The sequence below is a fragment of the Chroicocephalus ridibundus genome, chromosome 16, assembly GCF_963924245.1.
Source record: "Chroicocephalus ridibundus chromosome 16, bChrRid1.1, whole genome shotgun sequence".
Classification (NCBI taxonomy): domain Eukaryota; kingdom Metazoa; phylum Chordata; class Aves; order Charadriiformes; family Laridae; genus Chroicocephalus; species Chroicocephalus ridibundus.
The window spans coordinates 11489047-11500556 of NC_086299.1; the positions used below are offsets into that span (position 1 = coordinate 11489047).

The 11510-nt window shown below is 43.4% G+C and overlaps 1 pseudogene; it reads left to right on the top strand.

The window, feature by feature from the left end:
- The first annotated feature begins 1360 nt into the window (after positions 1-1360).
- On the top strand, positions 1361-11300 carry LOC134524275 (E3 ubiquitin-protein ligase RBBP6-like; annotated as a pseudogene).
- Positions 11301-11510: the final 210 nt, after the last annotated feature.

Below are 11510 nucleotides of genomic sequence, written 5' to 3' on the forward strand. Positions count from 1 at the left end.
ACTAGAATGGTGCGAGGCATTATTTATTTCTTGAGAAGAACTATTTTTCTCGTTGTTTGCTAGCATGTGTGTAAACACAAATCACATGTTCATAAAGAAAGTTCCCATTCTTTTAGCCTCGTGTGTTCCCTGGCATGTCTGCGTTATATTTCTAAGTAGCAACTTAGCACCAGCTGACAGAGGTGTCTCAAAAAAGCCCCCAGAAAACAAAAGGAGGGAGGGCAGAAGCCTTGCATCGCTCGTTACGTGTCCTCTCTCTCAGTGTAAATCAGTGCAGCCTCACGTGCTTCTAGTGTTGGGGACACAATTAGGTTTAATCTTAAATCTACCTCAGGTCTTGGTCAAAAGTGTGGGGATTTTGTTTTGTTTTGATTGAAATACACGTGTTTCTGTATGTATTTCAAAGCAGAACCTGGATCTTAGTGTGGTAGGAACAAATCACTGGAAAGCTTGCCAATTATTGCTGTACCGTAAAGCGACAAACTCAAAATTAGTTAAGGTTTTTTTAAAAAGGATGCACAAAAGCCTATTCTTTGGCTATTTCTTCATCGCCTTGCTCTTACGTTAGCTGTCATTGCCCGCTTGCAAATGTGTGCTGCCTCCTGCTGTTACTACAGCCAAAGCGAGGAAGGGGATCCTTTTAGTGTGGCTGTGCCAGTGACTGCAAGGATCTCTGTCGTGGTGAACACCTTCATTTCAGTAATTTGAGCAGCTTATTCTTTTTCTAGACAAAGTGGTGGGTTATTTTTATTGGCTGATGGTTTGGATTGCTGTTTTTGTTTGGGCTTTGTGGGGTATGGCGAGCGTGGCATTTTTAAACTTCTTGAGCGCAGGGGCAGAGTTCATGTTCCAGGGCCGATGTGCCGGTGCTTTATTCTGACAGGCAGCTGTACTCTGTTCCTAGAAGCGTAACCATGTGCCTTTATCAATGATGTGAAATTAACGATGAGTTTACAAACCACACCGAAGAGAAGTTTCCCGCAGTGATGCTTCCTTCTCAAATAAATGTATTTTTAAAAACCTTTTCAGCTGAAAATTGACAGCCGCCTTACCCCTTCGACTTTTAAGCAGTTGTGAGCATTTGACAAGGGTCCCTCTCTGAGATATTCGGGAGCAAGCAGCTGATCTCAAGCGGGTTTGATTCATTTAGTTTCTTCTCATTAACCACACGGGCACTCCTAAGCTCTCATAGTTTTGGACTTTGTTTTGGACAAAGACAAATTACACTGGGTTTGAAACGCCCCTTTCAGTGTCGCTCAGAGGATATAGCGCTGCTCTCAGACTAGAGTAGAGGTGAACTATCGCTGTGTTTTGATTGTGGAACTTGAATATGTGTTTCATTTTTTGTGAACAGATTGATGACTCTCCTGCACCTCTTCCTCTGGCCCAGCTTGTGAAGGTAAATATATATGTATATAATCTTGGCAAATACTTACCCCTCCCAAAAAAAAAACCCACAACCCAAGAGTGTTTGCTTTGTATTTTCAAATCTTATCCTGTGGTCTATAGCTGGATAGCTGTTGTAATGTGAACAGAACTTTCATTTAATTTTTAATAATTTAAAGTATTTAATTAACTTTAAAATGCGTGTGTATTTCGATCCTCTCCTGTAAAGAGTAGTTCCCAGTTTGGGCAGAGAGAAGGGGAGTACCTTATCAGCCTCAACGTGGCGTTGCAGGATTACTCATCTTCAAGACACAAAACAGAAGCCCTTCACATGCTGTTTCCTGGTTTTCATACATCTCGTTAATCTTGCGTTGGAAACGAAAACATTTTTTACCGAAGAACGTAATTGGCTGCAAGTTACGGACATTTCAGGGGGCTTTGCCACAGCCAAAATAGAAGCGTTTCTGTAACAGGGCCACTTGCGTGGCTCTTTCTGAATTGCCAGTCATTATAGTCACAGATCCACTCTTTGAGAGCTGCACAGCTTCATAAATTCACAACACAAAATTTGCGTTGTGAACAACACAAACTCATTGGTCTGCACGCAGACTGTGTAAATTCTGAAAAGGTACCTAATCGTTTATCGGAATATGCCAATGTGCACGTGTGGCGTATTAGCAGATGTGACCTCCTGAAACTGTTGTAATACCGTGTTTTGCTATGGAACTGCCTGCATTTTTTGCTCAACAATGTGTAACTTTGTCTGGGAGAGCGCTAGCGGTTGCACCTGGTGAAAAGGCGTAGTGCTAGCCAATTAAAACACTAGTCTTTAAAGTTACAAAGATTAGAGAAGGCAGGGCCTAATGCAGCAGAGCCAGTTCTTTCTTCTGAACGTAAAGGCGGGAGTTCATTTCCAAGAAAGAGAAATCTTTTCCCGCTGGGAACTTCTTCCCTCTCTCACTGCAGCGTGAGACACATTTCCTAATGTGCACAACTGGGGGTGGGTGGGGTGGGGGGTGGAATAAAGAAAAAAAGAAAGGGTTTGGAAGGTAGCCGCCAAAAGACATTGGTCTCCATCAGTGCTGTCCCTAAACGTGTCCTGTCTGTGAGGTTCTGTAACCTCACGTGAAGTTTTACTCTAAAATGTGAAAAACTGTCCCCGTGGGGTACACGTTTAAGCTCTTGAGACAATTTAAGTATTTCAGAAAAATACGGCAGCTCAAAGTTGTTACTTTCTCTAACCTCTTTAGTGCAGACTGGCTTAGCATGGAGGCAATGTGTTATCAGTCTTCTGGTTTGTTATTACGATGTATTAAATGCCGTATTTCAATTTTGGTCTATTCCTAGTAATGCTTTGTGGGTTTTGGACGTGCTTTGTAAACCGTTTGGGTTGTTGGAAACAAACGAGTCAAGCGCCTGTAAAGTTTTCTCTAAACGTTAGTAGAAATGATTTCAGAGATGTCCATCTGGATTATGTTACTGTTGAGAAAAAACTACGTCTAAGAAACAACCATTGAATAAAACGTAGAAACTAGTTTGTTGCTTTTGTCAATGAATGCATACAAAACCAAAACCATGAGTGGCTGCTCTGAAGGATGGGTACTTGAAGGTCAAAATCATTGACAGTCACTCCCTTAGACCCTGCTTGTGACTGCACTTGTGTCTAATCAAAGCGTTTCAAGAAATGCTGCTTAAATAAATCCAGCGGGCTTCAATAATTTGAAGATCTAGTGGTACACAAGACTTACATTACAATTTGTATGTTAGAAGGACACAGTCAAGTGGAAAAAACCTGCAGGTTTTGCTTACTGTAGTTAAATCGCTTAATATGAAGAAGTTAGTAGGGGGAGAACACGCGGTTTGGACTGCCGAGAGCACACGACGGTCAAACTTCTACTGCAAAGAGTCTTTTGTCTTGCTGAGGGGTTATAAAAAGCTTGATTCCTTTTAACGCTTCTGCGTCTGAAGCTGAATTTCAGCAAGCAGAAACAGCTTCCCCGACTCTTGAGTTGAGTGTCCTTTTAACGCTGCAAAGCGTAAATAACGATAGTTGCGTACATCTTTCTCCATTAAACGTACAGTGGATATCTCCTCCTTCCAGTAGTCTGGAGCTTAAACATCAGTTGAAGAGTAGTGCATAGCGTAATTATTTCTACACATGGCTTCAGTGCGCTTGGAAGAAAACTGGAGTGGCTACACGAGTCTTTATGTGAGGTGCAAACAGAGCCCAAGGTTTTGAGTGCCCAAGAACGCTCTTTTCCAGGAGGTTAACGGGCACATCAACATCATGTGATGGCGTAAGGGCTCCCCAGAACATCTTCAGGACAACAGTATTTTCTATAAGCAGCTGTTTTCATGCAGCCCCAGCTAGCGTTGTGCTGCTCTTTACAGGATGGGGTGAGTGGTGTCGTCTCTGGCTGTGTGGGCGCAAATGTGTTTCTAACGCGTGTGTCAAATGCTTACCTGTTAAACAGACGGACAATCTGGCTGAAGCCAATGCTTCCGAAGAAGAGAAAATAAAAGCTATGATGATACAGTCTTGCCGTGAATACGATCCAATCAAGTAAGTGTCGATAACGTCAAATCTGTTCTTTGAAGATTCTGGACAAATTGTAGAGATGCTTGTTTTAACGAGAGAGACACATGCGTACCTTTTTCTTCTTTTCTCAAAAACCTTTTAGTTACATGAAGAAACCCTGGGGTACACCTCCGCCATCCTACATATGCTTTCGTTGTGGAAAACCTGGCCACTACATAAAGAACTGCCCAACGACTGGGGTAAGACTGCGGGGGACTTCTTGTGGTACTTTGCTTTTCATTTTTCACGTGGCAGTTACGTAACAAATACATGAACAGTCATATTAGGAATTGTTTCTCTTGGGGTGAAATACAGAGGTTATAGGGCAATGTTGCAAACCCCTTCAAAATTCAAGGGAAACCTGGAATTTAAAATGTAAAATGTTCCTTTGTCTTGGTCGTAGATATTAAATATGTCCCTAGATCTTTCTCTGTGAACTGTCATGTGCATTTTTATATATTTCAATACTATCGAAAATCTTTCTGGTTTTAACGCATTTCAATGACAGTTCACAGTTTTTAGAATTCTGTATAAAAGGAAGATGTTTCTCTTGACCCCACCTATTGAATATTTGCGTGTTTTAATTACACAAGTCTCTGGTTGAGTATTCACGCCATGTAACGTTAGTGGGGGAATGCATGCACAAGCTTCGTACGTATCGATGGTGAACGTAAGTTTCTCCAGTGACTGCTTCAGAGCCCTGAATTGGGCTCTCCCTCCCTGAATTGCGCTGTGGAGGAGGAGCGGGTTTGTGCCTCTTCTCCAAGCGGATGGTGAGCTAAGCGATGTGTAACGCTTACGGAAGCTGAAGTTAAGCAAAAGAATGTCCACTGAGTTCAAAATGCTGCTCAAGTCTTTGAAACGTCCTGGCTGTATTCCCGTAGGAAAATAAGTATTTTAGTCGAGTAACCCTTAGGCTAGGTAAAAGGAGAGGATTAAGGGCTTTTGCTGCTTAAATTAATCATCAAAGTGTCATTTTCAGTGTGGGTCTTCAGGTGAGCTATGTCCGCATTTCTTTTCTGAACAGGACAAAAATTTTAAGCCTGTTCCCAGAATTAAGAAGAGCACAGGAATTCCAAGGAGTTTCATGATGGAGGTGGAAGATCCCAATACAAAGGGTGCTATGCTGACAAAGAGCGGAACATATGCGATACCAATTATTAATGCGTAAGTATGGAACTAACTGGACTGACCAAAAGGTGAAGGAGAGAAACCATGCGTAAATGCAGCCAAGTTGGCCGGCATCTGTAACCACGGGGGAGGAAGCATTGCCATTGTATGTTAACCGCAAAATCCGTGATACTTCCTCGTACTAAAATAGGGCGGTCCTACTGTTCATGCCCCTGGAACTTCAGAGCTTGGAAAAGTTTTCCTGTACCCATCGTTAACTTTTTTCTTTTTCCTTCCCCGCCCCACCCTCCAGGGAAGCTTACGCTAGAGGAAAGAAGGAGAAGCCTCCCTTCTTACTAGGGGAGCCATCCTCCTCCTCCTCCTCCTCCACCTCCTCAGACCCTGTTCCAGCTGAGTTGTTATGTCTCATTTGTAAAGAGATAATGACTGATGCAGCCATTATTCCCTGCTGTGGAAACAGTTATTGTGACGAATGTAAGTGTTCCTGCCCTGTTTGTTCATTCCAAACACCACATCTGACTTTCTGAGAGCAGAAACAGAAGATGACAAATTTCTTTGTTACCAGTTCTATTCCATACTTAAGTGTCCGCTGGACAGGAAAGGACTCTTCTCGTATAAAGGACAAAAAAGAAAGACAGAAAGCTTTTTTCCTTTTTTACGTATCTGTTTAAATCCCCTTTACATGCAGACGAGCACGAGGAGAGTGCCTAGCTGCGCAGGTGATTACAGCATTAGATATTGAAAGCATTTAGGTTTTTTCACAGCCCTTTCTCTCACACAAAATCGTGTAGCCAACTCTGGTTGGCTCAGTACAGCCAACCGTACTGTGGTCTGCCACAAACCGATAGCTAGGCATTTAAGCCACATTCTTTTCCACGGGAGAGCTGGTTAAAACCTTCAGAACTTGAGGCTACGGATGTTCTTTTGAGGTGTGTTTTATTCATTAACCTGGAGGGTGGTGCCTGCACCACCACCACATCTAGTGCACCACCACTGCACTAGAGACTGCCAAAAAGAATAGTCGAAACATCCAGGCGCAGCCGTCTTCAAATGTTACGTTAGTGAAATATCAAAACGGCACAGTTTTTTGCTGCGTCCTAGAGATGTGTTACACTATTGAACATTCATCGCTTCGTGCCCTCAATTCAAGACCATATTCCCCCATTAATCATATAAGTCTTTTTACGATTGATTGGAGCCCCCAAAATTTCCTTACGTTGGCTAAACCTACTTTGATGATTCTAATTATGCACAGGCATCAGAACAGCATTGCTGGAATCTGAGGAACACACATGCCCAACGTGTCATCAGACAGACGTTTCCCCTGATGCTTTAATTGCCAACAAGTTCCTGCGCAAGGTAACAGGATGACTTTTACGTAAACTGTAAGAAAAGTCTGTTTGCAAAAAGCCAAAAGGGGAGAAAATGTTAATTTACATCTCCTCAAAAACCGCTAAGTTAAATAGGCTGCATTTACTTTTCAAACCCATTATCTGTTGTTAGAGAAGCTGAGAACTCTTTGGAGACAATGGGGCAAATCCAGGTCGCGCTTTTGTTTAACATGATTGCCTTACTTTCCAATTCGGTGTTAACACTGAAGTATTTTAAATACAGGTACTCTGAGTTACCAGTTGTTACTATCAGCGTTTAAGGCGATGTGTTTGTGTATTTCTATGTTGATTCATTTTAGGATTGACAGCGTGTACAGGACTACACAAGTAATTTTGCTCTGTGGAGGCTTTTGTTCATGCATCTACTGAAGTTTCATATTACCTTGTGGTAAATGTTTTTCTGCCTCTAGGCTGTGAACAACTTCAGCAATGGAACGGGCTACACAAAAGGGCTCCACCAGACCATTCAGCAGCAGCAGCAGCAGCCGCCACCACCTCCACCACCACTCATGACTGTTGCACCTCCTGGACCTTTTCAGTAAGTAAATCTGTAGATCAACATGAATGTGAGAGACACCCAGATGCCAAAGTTAGATTCCTCTTCTTGAGCTTCTCCGCCAGCGATTTATGTCTCATTAGTGACAGTTCCAGATAACTGCGGAAGTTCTGTTTTGTGAAAGTCCTCGCTTTGAATGAGGACACTTTGGTGAGTTGGAAGTGTGCCTCCTGCAAGAATGTTCTCACAAGTATTGCTTGTTTGCTTCCCTTATCAGTCATTGCGTACAGGCTTACCCTGAGAGAGGAACGCTTTTTCCCCAGGAGCCCTTTCATTTGAAGCGGCTAGCAATCCCTAAAGAAACCATTTTGTTATGGCAAACCTTCTTGAGTGCGTTGATTTCTCTTTAATCCTGAGGAAATAACATTTTCATGAAAAGTGTCAAAGCACAGTTATGGGTAAAATAGGCCAGGTGTTTTCACAGAACTTCTTTCTACAGTATTTCTGTCCTCGATCTCATGATAAGTCAGAGTCACCCTCAGTAATACGCAGCGTAGTCAGCGACGCATACCGATTGGATAATAAACACTGAAGCACTGTAAATGTGAAGTATTTACAAACATGACCGTCTAAGTGTGCAACCCATGAAGTCATCGGAAAATACGTGAAAAACCTGTGCTATTGTTCAGGGCTTATATCCTTTGACTGTGTGCCTTGGGTGCAAACAGCCACTCTGTCCAGAAGAGTGTCAGGCTCAGCCGTACCGCTGACTACAAAGGATCACAGTCCAAAAGAACCTCTAAGGCAGCCCCTGAAGTAGCACAGAAACATTTCCTAACAGAATTGCAGTGTTTCCATCTTCCACAACTGAGGCTCTCTCTGGGGGTTAAACGTACTCCAATCCTTTCCTGCGCAGCTACCTGAATGAAATACCTTTCCAGTGAGCTTTCTCTTTAACTGCCAGCAGTCCGCATGGACTTCTCGACAGCGCTGCATTTGGAATCGGCCAACTTCACTTTTGTAAATCTGGTGAAGACTATTTTGTAAATTTTTTTGTCCATTTACAGTAGTCAGCCTTTTCTCACCTTGGACTTCCCATTTCAAGTAGCACTTCAAAAGACTGCTTGAACAATAAAAATTTGGGGTTTTTTTGTAGCAATGCCGCTAGCGTATTACCTCCTGCTGCTCTGGTGACTGCTGCTGAGCCTTCTGCATCTTCCTCGCGGTCAGTCAGCAGTTTGTTGAAAGAGAAGGTAAGTTGTATTTCAACATATGCAGTGATTCTTGCATTTAGTGGAGCTTGTTTTCCAACCGTTTGCATTTACTGACAAGGCCCGTCAGGTTCCTGTACGAAGACAACCAGCATTCCCAAGTCTTCCGGGCCCCCAAGGACAATCAGTGCCCACGACTGGTACGTGACTATAACTTCAGAATTTCTTTAAAAAGATTGCCTTCAGATACACTGAATGGGATTTTCCTCTTTTTCCTCTCCCGACTCCAGAAGGTCATCCAACGAGAGCCAGTACACCTCGCTCAGCAGGTGGTGGACCAGGCTGGGAACTGTAAGTATTCCACAGCAATTCCATATATTACTGCTTGTAACGAGGCCATAACACCTAACTTACACAACCGCTGATTTACAATGAAGAAAGTATGCCCAGATAGCTGTGGAGAATACAAGTGGTCATTAATTTTTAAATGGCTTAATTTGAATTGGCTTTGACAGAGGGAGTCTGTGCTTGCCGTGACATTATTTAACATAAAACCCTGGTACATGATTGAAAAGAGGACTCGGAAAAATGAACGGTTTTTGAGGAAACTGTAGTTACATATAAAAAGGAAATAGAATCAAAGGAAAGCCACCCTTTTGATTGCTGGCCAAACAGAGCTGAAAAACTTGATTTTAGCTGCGATGGGAGTTTCCTATGTAGGGTACTAGCTCACATAGGGCAGAGGTTACAGTAGACAGATGGATAGAATTGGGCAGCAGTTGTTAAGGAGCAGGTGTCTCTCTTACTAAAGCTCTCTTACTAAAGGGGAGGAATGATGCTAAGGAACATACACGGAATAACGTGAAATGGTTCTTTAAAAAATAATAAAAGCAAAACTTGTGAAGAGAAAGCTCAGGGTAGCTGACGTCTTCGATCCCCAAAAATCATGCGGGCGGCAGTCTGAATAGCTCTATTAGTGACGCTGCCAGTACCTTTCCTAGAGTAATGGCAATGGGTCATAGTACTAGAGGCTGAGTTCAGAAGCCGTCACTATCCTTGGTTAGAGCTATGATGTGCAAAATTTTCCTAGGACATCTGGCTAGAAGTGCCCTGTATGTCGGATTGCCGCACAATCCGTCTTTTGCCGTATTTTGCATCTTGTACAAATTGCCAAATCAGTAGTGAAGTTAAATCGACTGAGCGGGCATTTTAAAATTGACCTTTACTGTCTTCAGGCTGAATCGTGTCTTCTTGATGTTTGATAGTGCACTGTAACCATTAAGACTTGCTCTCTTGGCGTCTCACTGCACCAAAAAGGATTTGCACTGCGTGTCGTGCCCGAGTAGTGAAACACGTGTGCCTCCACGTACCAGCAGAAGCCAGTATACGGCACCTTCAATCAATAGCTGCGGTCGTTCATGTGACAGAAATGAGTGGATATAGACTTACCCTTCCTCTATGCTTTTACACTATCAAAGCAGCAGGTGTTCTGTCTTGTAAGCAGAAACTTTTACATGTTATCACGTTCTTCAATCGGCAGTAGCGTTATGTCAGCAGCTGAAAGCAGCTTTGACATAAGCATATGGAGAGGGGAAAAAAAACCCAAACAACTAATTTTGGGAGGAAAAAAAACAAACGGGAGAGTGACTGGTGTGAATTAACTTCATTTATTGTTTTTGTGTTGGTTTTTTTCTTAGGTCCAATTCTCCCTATAGGGCTTCATTTCACTCTAGAAGTTCGTATACCCACGCCAAGTCAAGATCAGGTTCTTCCCACTCTGGCTCCTACTCTCGATCCATTAGTCGTTCCCGTTCTCCTTCCTTCTCACGATCACCACCCTATCCAAGAAGAGGCAAAGAGAAGCGTCGTAACTATCGCTCTAGGTCAAGGTCACACGGTTATCACCGTTCAAGGTCACGGTCACCCCCATACAGAAGATACCATTCACCATAAAGGTCTTCAGCGTTTAGAGGCCAGTCTCCCACTAAACGGACTACACCTCAAGGGGATGGAGAAAGGCAGTACTTTAACAGATACTGAGAAGTTCCCCCCTATGATATGAAAGCTTACCATGGCAGATCTGTTGACCTCAGAGATCCATCTGAAAAGGAGAGTTACAGAGAATGGGGAAGGAACTATAGAGAATGGTATGAAAACTTTTACAAGGGCTTTGCTGTTGGCGCTCAACCTCGACCACCAGTAAATAGAGAGACCATTTCTCCAGGTAGGTTTGGTCCACCTGGGACCGGACAAGAGAATTTGCCATACGCTGGGGGACGCAGGGAAGGCTATCCTGGTGGGCAAAGCCACAGAAGTCATAATGGAGACGGACATGACCCTGAAAAACCTCCTGGAAGAGCGCGCCACGGCATCAAAGATCCACCAAAATCAAATAAGAAGGACATGGAATATCCACTGGAAGATGGCAAAGGAAACGAATGTAAAAAACACTGGAAGAGAAGAAAAGGGGACGAGAATAAAGGATTTCCCAATGCTGAGTTTTTAGCAGGTGTGAGAAAAGCAAGAGAGCCAGTAACAGCAGAAGACGTTAAAAGAGGCTCTCTGTTCACACTCCCAGACAGAGATGACACCACTCCTGTGCGAGACGAGCCTTTGGAAGCAGATTCTATTGCTTTCCAATCGGTGTCTGAAAAGGAGAAAAAAGAGAAGGAAATGCAAAGATGAAAGTAGAGGTGGCCGTTCCTCCCAAGAAAGACAACACAGCTAAAGCTTCCCAAGAGAAGCTGGACACCGATCGTGAAGAATCTCCCAGTATTTCACAGGAACCTCCTGTGAAAAAAGTGAAGGAGGGGTTGCCAAGGACAATGAGAAGGCTCTTGTTACCCCATGGAAAGTTCACCCAGAATTGACAAAAATGACCCAGAAACCAGGCCAGCCAAGGAGGAAAAGGCCAAGAAAGACCATCCAAAAGAAACCAAGTCGGACAAGCCCTCCAACAAAGAGCATAAGTCAAAAAACCTGCTGAAAACAGCAAACCTTCTGATGCAAAACCCGAAAAAAGAAGAAGAGAAGGAGATAAAATGTTTGACAAGGACCATCATTGCGTTTTGTCATCAAGACCATGGAGCAGTATAATAATGACATAACAGCCCCCGCTGAAGACGTCTGTTGAAGTAACGTGTCTGCAAAAGATGAGGAAGCTGCAGGAAAAAATCCTAAAGAGCCGAAAGACAAGGCTGTTGCTAAGGCGAAAGAGGATACAGCGGCACCTCCTGCAGTTGACCAGCCTGATGCAAGCCAAAGTCAAAGTCAAAGCGGTCCCAGTGTTAGCCACAGCCACAGTCAAAACCCTTCTG